The sequence below is a fragment of the Lycorma delicatula genome, chromosome 4, assembly GCF_047948215.1.
Source record: "Lycorma delicatula isolate Av1 chromosome 4, ASM4794821v1, whole genome shotgun sequence".
Classification (NCBI taxonomy): Eukaryota; Metazoa; Arthropoda; class Insecta; order Hemiptera; family Fulgoridae; genus Lycorma; species Lycorma delicatula.
The window spans coordinates 35,145,597-35,165,941 of record NC_134458.1 but is presented as its reverse complement, the minus strand read 5'-3'; the positions used below and the strand labels follow the sequence as shown (position 1 = coordinate 35,165,941).

At 28.0% G+C, this 20,345-nt stretch overlaps 1 protein-coding gene and 1 long non-coding RNA gene across 26 annotated transcripts in view; one reads left to right on the top strand and one right to left on the bottom strand.

The window, feature by feature from the left end:
* LOC142323270 (uncharacterized) overlaps positions 1-2,074 on the top strand; it is a 30,886-nt gene extending 28,812 nt beyond the window's left edge. Inside the window, exon 3 of the long non-coding RNA XR_012756067.1 lies at positions 2,057-2,074. This is a non-coding gene — a long non-coding RNA (uncharacterized LOC142323270). The remainder of the gene's footprint in view (positions 1-2,056) is intronic.
* Positions 1-20,345, bottom strand: part of Ugalt (UDP-galactose transporter) — a 75,902-nt gene that overhangs the window by 48,502 nt on the left and 7,055 nt on the right. For 9 of the 25 annotated variants that reach the window (XM_075362698.1, XM_075362677.1, XM_075362689.1 and 6 more), the window contains exon 3: positions 977-1,159. The exons of 15 other annotated variants lie outside the window; for them this stretch is intronic. The gene's annotated coding sequence lies outside the window, so the exon portion shown is untranslated. Of the gene's footprint in view, positions 1-976; positions 1,160-2,296; positions 2,437-20,345 lie in introns of those variants that run through there. One more of the 25 variants, XM_075362685.1, reaches the window with a different exon arrangement.

Here is a 20,345-nt window from a genome sequence, read left to right as displayed (position 1 = left end):
TCTTATGTAATTGGTAAACCCTCTACTCAACAGTTTCATAGGAAAATAAACATGCAGTTGTAATGTTCTAAAAATAAAAGGGCAGTTATAAGGAATTATTTTATAACAAAAATTGATAATAAAATCCAGGTTATATGCAAAAAAAACCCTGAAAATTCGTTTCCAACCTCCAATGCACAGAAATATCTGAGAGTGAAACATTTTAAGATACTTTCCTTTCTTTGTAAGTTTTCTTTTTGGCCTGCAAAAAAAAAAGGTAAAAAGTGATTGAAAAGAATACACGTCAGTCTCTTGGCAATAATGAAACTTTGTACGAAGATTTGTATTGCTAAAAACAGATGTAGGAGAGCTCTAATATTTAATAATTTTTCCTTTTACAGTTGAGGTAAGCGATGCATGATTATCCCACACACACCACTTTAAGTAACATAAACCATACATACTGCATTTCTATTATAATTTAACTAATTTATTCCAAAAGCAGCCCCAACTATGTTAGCACTTTTTTGTCTAGACAGGAACGTTGATTTTGCAAAATTACTCAAATTTTAGTCTTCCGGTATAGCAAAGAAGCAACGAGAATACACATACATAAAAGTTCAAATTACATAGTACAATACAACATTATTTGGTTCCAAAAATACTGTCCATATAACAGAGTTGAGTGTAGATGAGGACTCCACAAAAAATAGTTTCAATATAGTTAAGAAGGAATACTGAACTCAAACAAATTCTCAAGCAGAAGAAATAATAACAAAGGTCTAAGCGTATTTAATAAGCTGGTTCTAATAGATCACTTAATTTAAACAAAAATAGATTCAATTTCAATGATTGCTGTACATCTGATTCAGTTAGTGAGTATCAGACACCAAACCACAAATCAATAATAATGAAATATTTTATGAACTTATTTAAGAGCACCACACAGTACTCAGTAGTATTTTTAGAATCCTAATCTAAAAATGACTATCCTTACCAAGAGAAAAGTTTTAAAAACTGTTTTTTTTCATCAAAATGGCTTTGATGATTTTGATTAAACTTCAATCAATCAATGATCACAATAACATTTCCCCTTTATACGCAGCAGATAGTATGTAAAGGAAAATTCATGATGTTCCACCACTCTCAGGATAAAGGCTCATTAATTTTCATTTATCACCTGAAGAAATATTACAACAAAAACGTTATTATATCAGTTGAAAAACTTGAAGATTTATACAAGGTCTTTTTTTAGCTTTTTCTGCTACTGCAGTTTTAGAGCAATACCATTTAATTGCATAATTTTGCTTTAAAGTAATTTTCTGAGCAATTAACAATTTTTTTTATTCATTTTTCACATGTAAATCACACTTCCAATGTTATTAATCATTGTATATGAGAATTTTAAGTTTGATGATAGTTTGGTATAGGCAGCATTAGAAAGTTTATATGATATGAGCATCAAATCCCAGCCAGTGAGTAAAAAGAATTAAGAATTAATTAGGAGGAATTTAAAAATTCAACACTTGGAATGAGGATGTATAACTATGGCTACATTTTACAATATTCAATTTGTCAGGAGGCAACACTATGTTAAAATTTATTTGTAGATAATACTTCACTATACTGGAATAGTTTTGTTGCCCAATAGTATAATTTCAATATTTCTTCCTTTTAGTTCTGTTCACTATGTCCTGTTTCAAAAAATGTATGTTTTTTTTTATAGGGACTTGCTTCATGAATAATTCTTTTGAAAGGCTGAAAATGTTTCAGTTGAAATTTCCCCAGTCTGCAATTTTCAATAAGTAAATAACATTAAGTTTGAAACATAAATTTTATGAAAGTACAATCACACAGAATCAAAAGGGCTCAGGTCAGCCATCACTGTTAATTACAAAAGTTCTTGAGGATACAAAAAAGCATTTAACTGCTTACCCAGAAAATTGGAGGCTACAATTATTGCTTTAAAAGCGACAAAACAAATTAAAACAGAATGTTTACTGCATTAGTGTTTTTGAATAAAATAGACCAGAAAAATAATTTATAATATTTGTTCTCATTTTTTTATCTTTTGTAGAAGAAAATGAGTTGAGATGCTGAAACATGTCTACTTAGTGGTGAGGCTTGGTTTCATACATATGGTTATGTGAACTATCAAAGTAGCTGTATACAGAGGGTAAGAAATCCTCACTTTTCACAAAGAATTATTCATACACATATAATCAGTGTTTGGTGAACAATCTCCAGCTACAATATAATATGTAACAGGTTTGTTACTTTTTATAATACTATAATGGTGAAGTTTATTGTGACTTACGCAGCAGTTAATAGCACTGTTATAAGAGAATGGAAAAAAAAATTGTTGGTTTCAGTAAGATGGTGTTACTTGTGATGTCATACTGCTAACAAAAAAATTGCCATGTTCCAAGAAATTCTGGTCACTGCTTGATTTCACCACATTCAAGGTTCATCAGATCTCGACTACTGATTTTTCCTTTGGAGATATTTAAAACTTAATTTTTATCCAAAACAATGCCCATGCACCTAGCAAACAGAAAACTCACTAAAATTGAGATTTTAACTATTAATGAACAATTATAATAAATGACTGAATTTCATAAAACGAACCTGCATCCAGGTTAGAGGAAATTTCTTTCAACATCTATCATGAACTCAAAGGTGATCAGATTATTTTTTGTGATTTGAATTTTATGTAGTGAAAAAATAGTTCAAATATATATTATAAAAATTCTGATCATATCCTTTTTAAAACACTGTACAATCCAATATTGATTATCAGTCAGCTTTGAATTTTTGTAGCTATTTTCAATAAAAATTTGTAATCAATAAACAACTAAAATGGTATGATTTTTACATAAATTATTTATTTTAAACAATATTTCAGCTAAGAAATTGTTTTAATCATTAAAAAAACCAGCTAAAAATATGGCGCTACAAAATATTAATTTTAACTACCATATCTAATTACAAAATTAAATTTATTATTTATTAATATAAACTAAAACAAAAAACTTAATAAACCAATCATAAAATAACCAATTGTCACTAAACTGGTAAGTCTATATAAGTGTCAAATCTTTACAACATAAAAATACAACAAAAATATAAAAAAGTATTTTTTTAAAAATATATGTATGAGTATATACTTAAATTCCATTAAATAAACCATCTAGTACAGAATATTGTGAGTACTGGTATTAAATATTCTGTACTCGGGTTATTTAAGAGTTTAAATATAATTTAACAATACAGAGGAATAATATGAATCTTAAAAAGAATAATTTCAGTAAAAGAAATATATATGTAAAATTAAAAGCATCCATCTTTTTTAAACCAGTTAAACAGCCCAAAGAATCACCCAAATAAAAAAAGAATTTTTGTTTGTAAGACAAATATGATGAACCATTTTTATATTAAACAAAAGCAAGAAGGATAACTGAATAGAAAGCAAAAAATAAGGCCCGAGCATCAACAATATGAATGTCAAACTTTCAAAAAATCATTCTAAAAAAATCTTAACATTTGTAACTTAGAACAACCCAAACTTTTTCTTGACTATGATTAAACGAAATCATAGATTATTACATTGAATATATAAGGATATATAAGATCAGTGTTATCAAGCCGAAAAAATAAATACAAGTAAAATGACAATAGTAATGAGAGATACATCACTATACCAAGGCATTTCACATGATATAAAATTCATAAAAACAATAATACAAGCAACTCAAATGCTGTCACAATTAAAACTCCACTGTTAAAAATATGAAGAATGAAATAATTCTAAAATTATAAAAATAGATAAATTAGCAATTCTTTCAATTAACTACTAAAGTTAATCTTTGTAAATATTTTGAAGATTTTTGTTTAAAATACTGTTATTTGTGGAGTAAAGGCTACTGTAAAGACGTAGACTATAGTAAAAAGGATACAAGAATGAATGAGGAATTACTGGTTGCAAGAATGTCATGATAATGAAAATGCTCACACGCATAAATCAATAGGGAAGAAAAGGCAGAGGAATATTTATGTATATAATAGTAAAAAGAGATAAGAAATAACTGAACTTATAAAAGGATGTGATTACTGATGATAAAAAAATACTAGAGGAGATTTATTTTAACCAGTGATGCAACTATAACATAAGAAGGCAGGATAAGATTATTTCTAAAACATTATTACATTAATTGCAGCATTTGTTTCACTAACTGGAGAGCAAAACCATCAGATTCAATAAAACTAAAAATGGATAGTCTTCTTTACTTGTCCCGTAACTTTAATATCTGTTTCTGATTGATGGAAAATTCCATCAAGATCTCCCTTAATATTCATTAGCGAGTCAAATGTAACAACCTTTCCTCATAAAAGCATTCATAAGTTTCTATAATAGTCTACAAGTATCATTAGGGCAGAAAAAAAATTATGGGCCAACACTTCCTTATTAAATTGGAAAACTCTTCTAAAAGGAATAAAAGAAATTTTTATAGGTACTAAAAATATCTAAAACTTTTGTTTATAATATTTTGAGTAGAATGTTCAATATTTGATATATTATATATGACCTAGGAGAACAAGGGGGTAAAATTTTTCTTTATGTAACAGAAACAAGTTCTTTAGATCCCTAGAAAATTTAAATGAACATCATGTTTAGACTTTTACGAATCTAGAATTACAAAATGGCCAATTAGAACAAAAAAAACAACCCCTTTCAGCACTCCAGAAGGTGGATGTAAATTTCAACAGTGCTAAGTAGGGGATAAAAAAGATTCCACCTCAAAGTTAAGAAAAACTTTAAACTTACTCAATACGACAATAGTTGCATGTGAAAAATTTTCACATCTTTAGCATACAACAAGTCCCATCTTCTTACAATTCCAGCAACATTTTGGTCATTCCTTGCCGTAAAGGTTGGTCATATCAAAAATTGTTTCAGACAAAAGTTTTGGGTAATGTTTAAAGGACTAACGATCACTTTGAACCAATTTGATAATGTGCCTAGTAAGGAAGGTGTGATTTTTGTTTTGCCTCTGAAACCCCATTTTTCCCACCCCCTGGGCCAATGGTTGGTGATATCAAAAAACTTTACTTAGATAATTTTTAGACCCTTATCCAAAGAATATAGGAATTTTAAACAAATTTGATATTTTACTTAATAAGAAAGTTATAGTGATTGTTTGTTTTTTTAAAAGTCCCCCATTTCCACCCCCATGGTTTGATTTTGCCCATTTTGAACTTGACCAAGATTTTGATTATATTTTATGTACCATTTGAAAGTGATTGGGGAAAAATTATGGCAGTTATTGTGTCCACAAGAATGTGAAATAAATAAAAATATATATAACAATACCTTGTATACATTAACCAGAACAACCCTAAATTTAAACACTTATTCAGATTATTGATGCTCTACTGAAAGTGTATAGCAACCCAAATGTTTAAAAAAATTAAAAACATGCACATATAAATACTCAATCTTTTTTTAATGCTCCCAGACACAAAAAAATGTTAACAGATAAGTTTAACCTCATGCACAATAAAAAATAATAGCCATGTACAAAAATGATATACACACACTTCAGTTATGTACAATACTTCAATAGAAATATGCACTTATATAAACAAAGAAAAAATATAAATAAAAAGTACAATCCAAATTTTCTAATTGAAAAATTTCCTCATTGTAAAATAACTATATATATAGGGTTTAACTTTAATCGCCACAGGAGATTTTTTCATAAACTACACATAATACAGAAAAAGTGACCTAAACAAAAGTTACTGATTGGAGGGGAACACCTCGTGGTGACCTTGAACTTGACCTAATTTCAAGGTAACATGACTTTTTCAGATAGAATGACCAATTTTTGACCCCACCAATGAAAAGAGTAGAACATTTTACACTGGAATATGTGGTCACACACATGACCTTGGAACTTTTTGAAAGTCATATGACTAACCATCAGAGATAGTGTTATACAAGGTGCTGGATTTTTCGCAGTTATTTACAATCACTGGTTTCAAAGTTGTGAGAAAAGGACTGCTATCTGGTACTGTCTTGAATCAGCAAATTGTGTTAATCAGATACCGTATGTGGTTAACTCCTAAACCACGAACTTCAAGAAACTGGAAAAAACAAAACGTAATCATAAAACATCAAGACTAAATTCATGTATATCGACACGGCATTTTTTGCTCTTTCAATTGGTGCTAGTGAAAAAAGAAATTCCATTTGAAAAACGTCAATGACCTTGAGACGACCTCCAAAAGCTGCCTCAAGGTCACAGTCAGATATCACCCTCCTATTCACATAATTTGTGTGAAGTCATTTTTATGATCTTTCTTGTAGTTTGTGAGACAAATGGCCTGGAATATAAATATTCCAGGTATATTGTATGACCTTCAAAAACATATAATTCTTATAACACTATCTCTGATGGTTAGCCGTATGGCCTTCAAAGAGGTTCCAAGGTCATATGTACGACCACATATTCCAATGTAAAATTTTCTGCTCTTTTCACTGGTGTGGTCAAAAATAGGTCATTCCATTTGAAAAAAATTGTGTTAGCTTGAAATAAAGTCATGGTCACCAGAGGTGTCACCCTCCAATCTGAGTAAATTTTGTTTAGGTCATTGTTTTGTATTGTGCATAGTTTATGAGAAAATTGCCTGGAATGATTAAAATTAAACACCTGCTATTGTATATATATATATATATATATATATATATATATATATATATACACAATAGCAGGCAACTATTTATCGTAAATGAATTGTATTTAAAAAAAAAAATTGATTCATATATATATATATATATATATATATATATATATACATAAAACAAGAACACAAAACATTCAGATCCAAATAAGTCACTACACAAATAATAGAAATAAATTGCAAATAAAATATCTAGATCACAAATATTCCATATTATAATTCTAAAATGACCATTTTACAATACTGATTAGGTTAAACATAATATTGATTAGGTTTTTTTTTAGTTGCACCAATAAAGTCTTGCGTGGAAGGTGAAAGATTGTATTACTATTTTGAATTTTGTTTTAAGTAATATCATAATACTGTAAAATGGTTATTTTTACCTGAACAATTATAATATGGGATATTATGATCTAGATATTTTATCTGCGAATTTATATTTATTTCTATTATTTGCGTAGTGACTTATTTGGATCTGAATGTTTTATGTTCTTGTTTTATGTGTATATATATATATATATATATATATATATATATATATGAATCAATTTTTTTTTTAATACAATTCATTTATGATAAATAGTTGCCTGCTACTGTAACGAAAGTGCCAGATTTAACGGGCAATAAAGACAGACTTAATTTCAACTCAGCTGTGAGAGTAAGGGAAACCAGCCCCATCCAATATCACTAATTACTAGACTACACAAGTTCTTTCCAACAAGATCACAGATTATAAGACATAAGGGACTACCCTACCAATCATATTTATATTTCTTAAAGTTCTACAAATAATTATTGATTTTTTATCAACTTACCAATAATTTTAGTATAGTAAATGTCATAAGAACTAAAATGGTTAAAATCCTGTATTTTCAGCACACAATTTTAAAGTTAGTTAGAAATTTTTGTTTACATTTACAACAAAAAAGATCTTTTAAATATACTCAATAACATACATAAAAATTATTTTTATCTTATTAAAGATTTATTTTATTATTCTTATCTTTATTATAATTATTTTACTTATACTTACGAAAACGAAAATCTAATGTTCAAAAATTAAAATCATTTAAATCCAAATGCGTTGGATGTCTACAACAGTTATTAAGTTAACAATAACAACATAAAAGACAATAAATTAAATTCTCAAAAATAAAGAATTTAAATGGAAAAAAATATTACATAAGGTAATAAAAATTAAAGCCATTTTCCTTTTGCACGCATTTCACATTTCAAGTGAATCTATACATTGGTTTTTCCTAGCTCGATTTCTTGATTCATTACTGCTCTATAAATTATGTTTTAAAGATAAACATAACAAAATTAAAAAACAAAGAACATCATTTTTTTTAACAGTTAAACTTTTAGACATCAATTGTTTAATAAAACATTACACTAGTAGTTGATAAATTCAATAGTGTTATTGTAACCAATCCCAAGTTTCTTTTCATTTGCTTTATTTACTATTTGAAATGATGTATGATTATTTATGCAGCTTTCTTAAACAATTTATTTTAATTTTTATTGAAAAGAATATTCCCATAAAATTTATAGTAAAGTTTATTCAATGAAAAGACATTACATGTCAAAGCATATGCATTAACTCGATAGAATGGACAGTTTATATATAACGATGAGAGTAATTATTTGTCACAAATATACAACCTTGACTAAACATAAAAACCTTTAATAATAATAATAATAATAATAATAATAATGCAAAATAATTTGTGATACAGCATTTAGAATAACTATTTCTAATCCTCAAATTATCACAAATGAAGAAATTAAATTTTGTTCTACATTTTCTTACTAACTATAAATCCCTATTTTTCAATTAAAAAATAAAATTTCTGTCATTTTATTTTTGTATATAATGTACATAAAACACTAATTATATATATTAGGGACCATTCAAAATGCATTTAAATTCTAATTAACATAAATTAAAAAATTATTTAAAACCAGAGAGATAAATGTCCTACATAGTAATTATCAGTTAAATCAAAAAAAATTTCTGAAAACAAAATTGTGTATAAAATATTCCAAATACCAATGGTTAAATATCTTGTAAATACTTGGAAAGTAAGAAAATGAGAACACAGTAGAGAACAGACATGGAAAAGAGTTCTTTGACAACCAGATAAAAACAAGAATTAAAAAAACAGAAATAAAGAAATAAATAAACAGAAATAAACACACTCTAAAAAATGGTAGAAAATAGTATAAGATGGTATGTATTTGAAAATGATAGGTAACAGAAAGGAAGGAATAATGGTTACAGAAAAAGGAGAAAGAAAAAGGCCCAGACTGACATAGTAATATTTCCACTCCATTATAGTTATTTCCTATCATTATAGCTTAAAAACCTATCAAATTCTGATAAGTAACCTATTAAAGTACAATTTATAGGTTAAATTTTTTACCTTGGTAATTTCATTACTATTTTTAAAAAGTAGTGAATGGTTTTCCAAAATACTTTTGATATCTTGAAAAACATTTACATATTTTGTTCATAATTGACCTGATATTTATCTGCTATGTTAAGGTATCAAGTCATAGCCAAACTGAATTAGATTGTAAATGATTTATAATGTGAAGGGTAAAGTATTTGACTGTACTTTCATAATAACTCATTTTCAATATGGTAAAAAAAAAATTGTTAACTTTTATTTTATTCATCAGAAGATGTATGCATTAAAAAGTATTTATTAGTAACATTAATAGCAGTACTGTTAATATAATGTACAGTATATATATTTAAATATTTTGATAAACCAATCACATCTTAATTAATTTTTTATAATTGTTACTCGTGTCATCTTCCCTACTCCAGTAATAATGTTTAGTCGGTTAAAAATCATAAGTAATAATGTAATAAAAAAATAATAATTTTTTTAAAAATCAGCAAACGCTTAAATATAAGAGGGCTAACTTCAATTTTTCCAAATATTATAATTAGTTTCTTCATATAATAAATGAGAAATTCACAAAAACAACTCAAACCCCATTTTGAGTTAAATTTCTATAAAGAGAATAGTCTGTATCTGAGAATGAAAAATTCAAGAAGCCAGGATACCTTTTATTAATTCACAAGTCACTTTCCTTTCTTTCTTTTTCCTGTTTAGCCTCCGGTAACTACCGTTCAGATAATACTTTAGAGGATGAATGAGGATGATATGTATGAGTGTAAATGAAGTGTATGTAGTCTTGTACATTCTCAGTTCGACCATTCCTGAGATGTGTGGTTAATTAAAACCCAACCACCAAAGAACACCGGTATCCACGATCTAGTATTCAAATCCGTGTAAAAATAACAGGCTTTACTAGGATTTGAACGCTGGAACTCTCGACTTCCAAATCAGCTGATTTGGGATTCACAAGTCACTGGTTTCAGGAAAGTAAACTCTGTCAAAGATATTCCACAACTGGAATATTGATTATGCTTATACATTCATTTTCAATGATAAAAGGATATTTTGGTCACTACCTGTAATATAAATGCGTCCTTCAGTGTTAGCTAATAATCTTTTTGGCAAACTTCCTATAATCTTTTTCATACCCCGAATTATCATATGTAAGAATGGTAACATCAGGAAAAAATGAAAATATCATCATTAACTCAAATTCTTCTTCATTTACTAAACACACAAATATTTTAGTGAATGTAAGGCCCTCTTTAGAAATGGTAATCGGTCAACTTACTTATTGAAATTTATTTAAAAATGAAATACTATTGATTGACTGGTACCATACAGAATCGCAAAATGAATGTAGATGTGTAAAGAAGGGAGCCAAATAAATATTTATGTGTCTAAATAATTGCTGAAATGTTAAAAACAAAATGTTAAAAATTGTATATTTTCTACTCAAACCAAATTTCTGCTTTACAAAATAGTTAAGATTAAAAATCAAACTTTTCTATTCAACAGTACTGCACTGTAGTGCTGCTTGGTATTCATGGACATTTGCAGAATTGTTCATTACGTTAAGTTAAAAATAGAAAAAACTGGACATTAGAATCACACTCGATTTATTTATTTACTAATTTTATTTATTTTCACCATAATCTTAGTAAAAATATTTATAGTAAGTTTACAGTCACTGATCTGTAAATAATAAAAATTTACTACCTAAAACATTAAAATTATAATAGACTTTGATCCTTTGAATGCGATTACAATAAAAATGTTATTTTAAATACTCAAAAATACTTTTCAGAAATCTATTAGAAATCTATAGAATCTAGAAATTGATAATTGTACAAATTTCATTTTTATAGAACAAATATGTAACGCAAACTACATTAATCTTATAAACACTCAAATGGTATTCTAAAAACAATCAAAAAAATAATTACAGATAATAGAAAGAGGACGTAATTGAATTTATAAAACTGTTAATTAATAAAATCACTAAGTACATTCAAGTATAGAAAATCACAATATACCGTGACTCATAAGGTAATGAGTAATTTTAAAGAAATAATCTTAAGTAATTGAACATATGCTGAAAAAATGCATACTTCAACAAAATTCCTAAATTATTAATTTCTTTACACAGTGCAGTAATAAAATGAAAAGAAATTCTATGAGAATTTATTTTTCAACATTCACCTCCAACATTACGTTTCATATGCAACATCTTTAGTTTCTGCCTTTATGGGTTTTCAGTTGTCCAAATATTCAGAGTTATAAAATGAAAAATTGTACAAAAATATAGTAAAAATCTTTCTAAAGCAGAAAACACAATGGAATTTACCATTTTACTCACACAGATATTTTTAATTGCTTCCATTTCTGTAAGTTTACTGGACTAAAACAGGAATGTCTAATAAATGTAAATTTTAATGCTTTAATTCTTTACTAGCAGAAAATTTTAGATATAAAAGCAATTCACAAACTAAAAAGAAATGATAGATTACATTCAAACTAATGGGCACTCAAATGTATATATATATATTGAATTATAATATTTTTTCACAGATCTAATCACTTGAAGAACATCTGGTAAACATAAAATAAAAATTAAACCTAGAACAGAAATTTGGTGATCAATAAATAAAGAAGATAAACAAGAGCAGCACTATGATGTGAATGTAACACAAGGTACCCAAGGTTAGTGACAAGTATTGATAATATTATACCATATAGAGCAATCAAGATATATTAATAAATTTAAATTGTAAGTTATCTTGATAACTTGGAAACACTAATTTCTGGAACTAACTTGGCTGATCTAAAAAGTTCTTGATGCACTAGAAACCAATTAAATATTTATCCGATAAAAAAATTTATCTCATTATTTACTTTAATTTTATAGAATAATATACCCAGTACCTCTTCCAAAGCTGCTTTAGAGGAAAATAACTGAAACCACTTTTCTTTAACACAATCTTCATTCTTACATTCTTAATAAAATAATCTCTTATTATTTAAAACCAGGTTTATTTCTTATAACAAACAGTTCAAATCTATATTTGAATATGTATGTAAAAATGAAAAAAATATATCTTCCTTTAAATTAAGAGGATTACATACAAAAATAGATAAATAACTTGAAAAAAGGGAGCAAACAAAACCAACCATTAATTTTATACTGTTTTTTAACACAAGGATATTTTTATACCTTAAAATTTAACTAAGTAATTACATATTTAAAAAAAAAAATGTTTAGTCTGGATTATGAAGCTATGTAGGGAGGATGTAGGGAGGGGATATAAAAGCATTATTTATAGTCGGTAAAATCTAGCATTTTTGTTTTTGCTTAATACAGAACTTTACTGTGACATACAAGAAAGGTCCTTACTACAAATTAATTGCCATTTAATAAATTATCTAACTAATTAATTGTTACATAATAAATTACCTAACAAACTAAAAAGATCTTGCTAACTACTTATTTCAAATTAAACCACCATTTAAAAGATTTTCTTTTACAAAACCAATATTACTCTGCTGATGAGTTCATTATTAATACTAATGATTAAATTTAATTAAATTTTTAAATAAAATTAACTAAATTAATTTTTTTAAATCATATTATTAAATTTTATTATTACGGTGATGTTCATCTACTTTATGCAATTTCAACACGTTTGACCATGTTCCTGGCTAGTCTTGCTATAGCTGACCCTGTCCTTTTCCTGGATGTCATCGATAATGTTTGTCTTCAATCCCTGCAGGGTGTGTGGATTGCTGTTATAAACAATTTCTTTTAAGTAAACCAACAGAAAAAATTCTTCTCTCGTCAGATTAGGGGATCTTGATAGCCACAATCCTTTAGAGAAATGATTCTTCCACCAATAAAATCCTGTAGCACATTCATAGAAGAGCAAGCTATATGGCAAGTGGCACTGTTCTGTTGCTACCAGCAGTAATTCTCATCCTCTTATAGTAAGGCTAAGAATTGTTGGATAATTTCTTGGTAGATGGCATCATCCATAGTTTATTTCAAAAAAACAAAAATCCTATATCTGTCACCTTGAAACCGCACACCATAACCCTATTTTTTGTGAGTGTTGTATAAGAAAATGTGTGGATTTTCATTGCCCCAGGTCCAGTAGTTCTAACCCACCGGGTTGGTCAAGTGGTGAACGCATCTTCACAAATCAGCTGATTTCAAAATTGAGAGTTCTAAGGTTCAAATCCTACTAAATGCAGTTACTTTTATATGAATTTGAATATTAGATTGTGGAAACTGGTGTTCTTTGGTGGTTGGGTTTCCATTAACCACACATCTCAGAGATGGTCAACCTGAAACTGTACAAGACTACACTTCATTTACACTCATACATATCATTCTCATTCATCCTCTAAAGTAATCCTGATGGTGGTTCCAGAGGCTGAACTGAAAAAAAGAAAAAGAAAGAAGAGGTCCGGTAGTTCTGACTATTAACATACCCACCAAGGTGAAACCATACTTCATTTGTGAAAAACACTTGATCTAAAATACCAGTGTTGCCTCTAATGAAGTTCTTGAACCATTGACAGTAGTAAATCCTTTTAGAATAATCTGCATTAGTTACCTCAGGGAAAACCTGCATTCGATGCAAATAACATTTCACCATTCTCCTCACCGCAGTGTGAGCTGAGCCTAGTGAAAAGTTTTTTTCTAGCTTAGTTTCCATAAAGATTTATGAGATCTTTTAACTCCCACTTTAATGTCCTGTAAGATTGCATTGTTAATGTGTGTCGAACATGTTTCTGGTCTAACACCAAACCTGTTTCACAAAAAAAAATTGTTAACTAACTTCTAAATAACACTTTTCATTGGTGCTTCCTTTTCAAATTTCTCCCCGAACTGTCACCATCACACTAGATTTCATCTCTAAATAAGTTTCCATCACGAATACATGTTTTTCAACAGTTAACTACATTTTAATAAACAACATACAATTACGCAACCTTGTTCAAAAACCAAGCTTGACTCAGACAGGCAATACTCAGATATGCAGGCAATAAACAGTCCTCCCCACTACAGCCCTAGTTCATACCAACATCTTCCACACTACTTTACCAATACATGCAATTTAAAAAAAATATGCATTTAGTAAAAATTACTGACTGATGGGGCCTCTTTTAAGTTGAACACCCTGTAATTTTCAGTCTTATATTATATATATATATATATATATATATATATATATATATATATATATATACATATTAATAGCTTAAAAATTAAATTATTTTGTATTGCTTTTAGTTAATTATTCCTTCATATATTTACAATGGAATTATTTGATATTTTATTTTTATGTATTAATAAATTAACATTCCCCTTTTTTTTAAAATTAATTCATACTTTATTATGCTGTTCTGATCAGGGTACTATACTTTCCTTGATTTATCAAGGTAAATGCTGAGGTAGCTCTTTTTATATCTGCAGAGCAGCAAGCACCCTAACGTATTCGTGACATGAACTATATCATGTACAGTTATGCTTCTATTGCCATTTTTAATAAATTACCAAACTGTTTAAAAACTCTTCCCAATTTATTTTAAATAAAATTAAAAGATTTCTTTTCAGAAAAGCTTGAATACTCTACTTTTTGACAGTGCACTTCAGAGCTCAAAAATCATCAAATAAAATTAAAAAATCGGTGAGAAGAATAGTTTTAAAAATTTGAAGATTTTTCTTCATGTTTGATCAAGCACATGGGGGAAACGAAAGTTTTTCAGTAAACTGCATTAAAATCATTTAAAAGCTTAAATCATTTAAAAGCTTAAGACTTAAGCTTTAATTTCTTTTTTTTAACTCTAGATTTATCTGAACCAAAATATTCCACTTTAAAGAGAAAAGGCCACTTTTGTCTTTAATGCTGCATATCTCGCGATCTAAGCAACTTATTGATACAAATAAATAAGGAAATTAAAGGGTCTAGCTTTAATGACAAATTGTGAGGTCTTTAAGTAGCATTCCAGTTTTTGGTTTTTGTTAATTTTGTGCAGAGGTATTGAAATCATTAAAGATTGAGACTGCAATATGTATCACCTGCTCTCAGCTTAACCTAAGATTATTTAAAAATTTTGGGGCACTAGAAAATTCTTGATTCTTAATGTGGGCATGGACAAAAAAATTTGAGAATCAATAATTTAGATAATCAAATAAAATGGTAATTAATAAAAATAGCTGACTCCATGGTGTGGATGTAACAATTCTGCTATACATCTAGAAGATTCTTATGAATTCTGGTTAGGCTTGACATTTTCATATGATATAAAATTCAACCTTCATGAAAAAACCTATGGTAACTTGCAATTGTACATTTCATATAGTCAATAAATAAATTTCTATATTCTGAAAGCTATACTACACATAAAAATACAATATGATATGTTTGCTTGAAAAATATTACGATTTTATTTCTTTAAGATAATTATTACCAATTAATAATAACATTTACCAGTATTTCATCATTACAGATAACATTTATTAAAAGTAATTAAGGTATTCCACTGATTTACACAGAGGTCAAGAGTAATATTTTATGAACTTTGGCATAAATTAAGATTTAAATCACAATATAAATAAATTTGTTTGTGTCAAGGGGGTACCAATACTATTATGCTTATGTAAACATTGTTTACATTACACAGTAACATAACTTCATATATAAGCAATTTTTTCATAAGATACTATTAAATTATTTTATAGTTTTTCAAGGCATAACTGCTAAGGTTATTAGCAAAGCCATTCTAAAACTTAACTAACCAATCAAAACTATACTTGTATTTCTTAGCTTGGTGACACATATCAACTGGTTTATATACAACTATAATTGTTTACCACTGCATTTCCTTCCATATTAAATTAACTAAACCTGGATCCCTTAAAGTATGTCCTCTAAACAGTTTTTATTTTAGTAAACTTTATGTATTTTTATTAATTTCTATGTCATACTAAATCTATTCCAACTTAAAAAACAGTAGATCAGAAATATTTCCTACTAAATAGTAAATATGCTTCCACTTAACAATTTTACTGATAAATTCTATATACATAATATGAAATGTAGAAAAATCTGTTACCATATCAAAAAGTTTAGTTGAGACAAGAACAGACGTAGGTTTAATTATCAATTATAAAACACTAATTATAATATATTCAATAAAAAACTATTGCATGTTAAGAAACAAATGGAACACAGGATGATTATTAAACATAATAACACAGTAAAAAAAAGCTTAACAACACTAGTGAAGTGTGAAGATTCTAACATGAAACACAAATACTCTGACACATTTACAAAATGTAACAGAATAAATTATATATTTAACAATATCACTCAAAAACCATGTGTTATTTCAGATTCATATGAACAGCTAATGGTTTTAGCACTGAAATTAGAATACAATACCACATCTCTTTTTTAAATCGCATTATAGAATTTTAATGTAATAATTATTATCAGACAGAAAAACAAAAAAAATCTAAAATTAGGATTAGTAATTAGGTGTGTCATCAGAATGATACACATTAATTAAGGTTTTTAAAATAAAAATAAGAATGTCTTCAGCTTTAACTTCTTGACAATTTTTTACTGTCAAACAAAAACACATAAACATTGTTTTATAACATCTGCAGATTTTTTTTTGAATAAATGTAAATTAAATAACATCCTAGGGCCTGAGCAAAAGAGAGCAAGCAAACTACACTGATCTCTTGGGATAGTCCACTTATGGGTTGATTGTCCTTTCCCTATAACCTCTCCCTTTCTGTTTTCTGATTCCTTCTTCACTAGATAGGTACAATAACATTAACATAACCACTCAGCTGACCTTGTTTGTACTTTCATTTTTAGACTTTTTCATGTTCAATCCAGGAATGTACAAAAAGCAACTACTGGAAGATTTGCAGTCACATAATGCTGCGCCAACTCCTCAGGCAATCAGCCAATAATAACTAGTAACTAATTAATAATGCAAATACTACAAAAAATTGTTCAGCAGGTAGTTTTTATTTGAACAATAATATAAACAGATATTTCCTTTGAATATTACATCCCCATACCAATTAATTCCAAAAGTGCTGCTATAACCACATCAAGATGGTATAAGTACATAGATAGTCATTTATTTACACTGTAATTTATTTATATTTTTGAACATGAGACACTGGACTTAAAATATAATAAAAAGAAACCAAACAAATGTAAGAAAGATACAGTGAATCAATGAAAGTACCGCCAACAGTTATGAAACAGTAATTATTGGAAATGAAATTCCAACCAGATTTAACACTAAAGGAATAGATCAGCCAACCGCATTTATGACATGCTATTCTGTGTTACTGACAATGTTGAGAAAGTATTTTCTGTCTAGCTGATCCACTCCTATTTACTTACAGAAGTTTATTTCTCCGTATTACTGCCAAATTACAGCAGCATTTATACCTATGGAGGGACATCTTCAATATGTATTTACACAGCCTAAACTAAATACATCAACATTATATTAATGACTATTATATCACCAGTGCATTGAATCATACAATCATTAGATGAGCAATCCCCCACACAAATAACAAAATTTAATAATGAGAAGCAGTGTAAACACTTCAAATTATTTAAATACATATAAAAATAATTTAACTTTAAACTGTTTAATTGTTAAAAAATTTAATTAATTGCACAAACTCAAAAACGTTAATATACCAAAAAATCACTGTAAAATCATACCACCCATCGCCCAGATACATGAAATACTAGTACTAACTAAAACAAAATGTAAAAAAACTATCATCATTAAATAAGTAATTAATAACAACCAATCACAGCAATAAAAAGTTAATTTTCATTTACAATTCCACATAAGTTAAACGAATGAAAGTAAAAATGAGTAATTAAAACTACTATGAAGTTTTCTGATTACAGAAAACTTTCTTTTTTTTTAATAAAAGTTTACATTATAAAGTACATTAACACTACTTCACAAAAAAATAAATAAATGTTCTACATATACAGAGCGATCATAAAATATTAAACGCATTTTAGGTGTTAATAAAAAAATAGCAAAGCAATATACTTACATGGATGTTTTATTGCTGAACAGGCATTTCAAATACTTTTATTTACAATACTTAACTTCAAACAAGTTTCACATGAGCACCTTTTGTGATATCTAGATGATATTTTGTGAAAATATCTAGATGATATTCAACTGCCAACTATTACAAAGAAAATCTGGTGTTATTCCACTAATTCCACCTTCAATTCTTCTTTTTAGTTCATTGACATTGACAACCTTCGTTGCATACACCGTCTTTGACAAACATCCAAAGAAAGGAATTGAGTGGCATCAGGGGATCGAGATGGCCAGGGCATTGGTCCATCACAACCGATCCAACATTAAAGAAATCGTTCGCATAGGTATTCTCTAACATGAAAACCCAGTATGGTAGTGCACCATCTTACTGGAAGTATATGTTGGGTTGCCAATGTTCGGGTATTGCATACTCCTGCAACATGTCTAGATAACTAGATCATGTCTAACATGACAACAACATGTCTAGATAACTAGATCAACATGTCTAGATCACTTCACATGCAGTCAAAGCACACCAAACATTAATTTTCGGGCTAACACGCTATGTTTGTCAAACGGTATGAGGGTTCTTGCTACCCGAAATCTGACAATTATGACAGTTAGCATAACAAGTAACATGGAAGGTAGCTTTGTCAGACAAGATTATTTTTTCTAAAATGCATTATCTTCATTCATTTTATCAAGAATTTCCATGGCAAAATTGTAACAGCATGGTCTATCGTCATCATCAATTGCATGCACTCACTGAATTCTGTAAGCATGAAGTTTTATTCACTTGTGTAGAATCTTCACAATTGGTGAGTGCAGTATTCTCAGTTCTAAACTTGCACTGAGTCAATTTTCCCAGGCTTCTCTGAAACGTTTCTCTTATTCAATCCATAACATCCTCAGAGACTGGAGATCTGCCAGCTCCTTTTTTGTGTACTATGCTTTCTGTATCCCTAAACTGCTGATACCAATGTTTAATAACATCTTTATTAGGAGGATCACAAACGTCTAAAAGCAATATCTATGAACAGTAATAACAGATCAGTTTTCATGAAACCACAGTACACACATTGCTTTCTTCTTCACAGTATCCACTGCTGAACTGACAATACCCCTATCATTATATCGTGCCAGCTGTTCATTCAAGGTTATCAGTAACTCTAGTACCTTCACTAATATTTGAAAAAAATGAACGCATGCTACATTGCTTTGTTCATTATGATTAACTCCTAAAATGCACTGAATAATTTATGTTCACCCTGTGTTGAATGCATAACAAACACTCTCTTAACAAAATTCAATAATGAAGTAATTTATTTAAATAATTTGTACAAGGATAAATAGCTTAAACATGGAGTTACTTTCATATGCTATATTTTGTATATGGTTTAATGTTAAGTTACTTAAATCAATATATATATTTTGTTCTATCAGTTGGAAAATATGTTTGATGAATTTATATACACACAAATATAATTTAAATAAACAAGTTGTCTAATATGTTCCAACTAACAATTAGAATGTTATTTTTAAGCTAATTATAAACATATTACTTCATATCAACCAGACAAAAAAATTAAAAGAAAAACCCACACAATAATCATTCAACAATTGTTATTATCCCATACAATGATAAATTTATATGGGGATAAATACAAATACCATGGATCTGAATAAATGTTCCTTTTTTGTTTTTGTTTTTTCCGCTAATTATGTAGTTTTTTGCTTAGCCTTCTGTGGCCATAAAATGCATTAATTTTTTAACAAAATTTGAAAACCCAGCCAAATGTTTCTAAATCAAACAAAATATAATTTTTATGCTCTTTAAAATTTCATAATTTCCAGTACATATAATTAGAATGTGTTTTTGAAAAGTTACAGGTAGACTAACCACATGTTTAAAAATGCATGAATTTATAATAATAAATAATAATGGTTCATGGATTACGAGAACAATAAACTGACTAGATTGTTGATAAACTCAATTTTCCAGCCATAGTTATGGATATGCTACATGCAAGGTGTTAATGTAAATAAATACACAGTAAGAGAATGCCAAATTTCATAAAAAAATAAAAAAGGAAA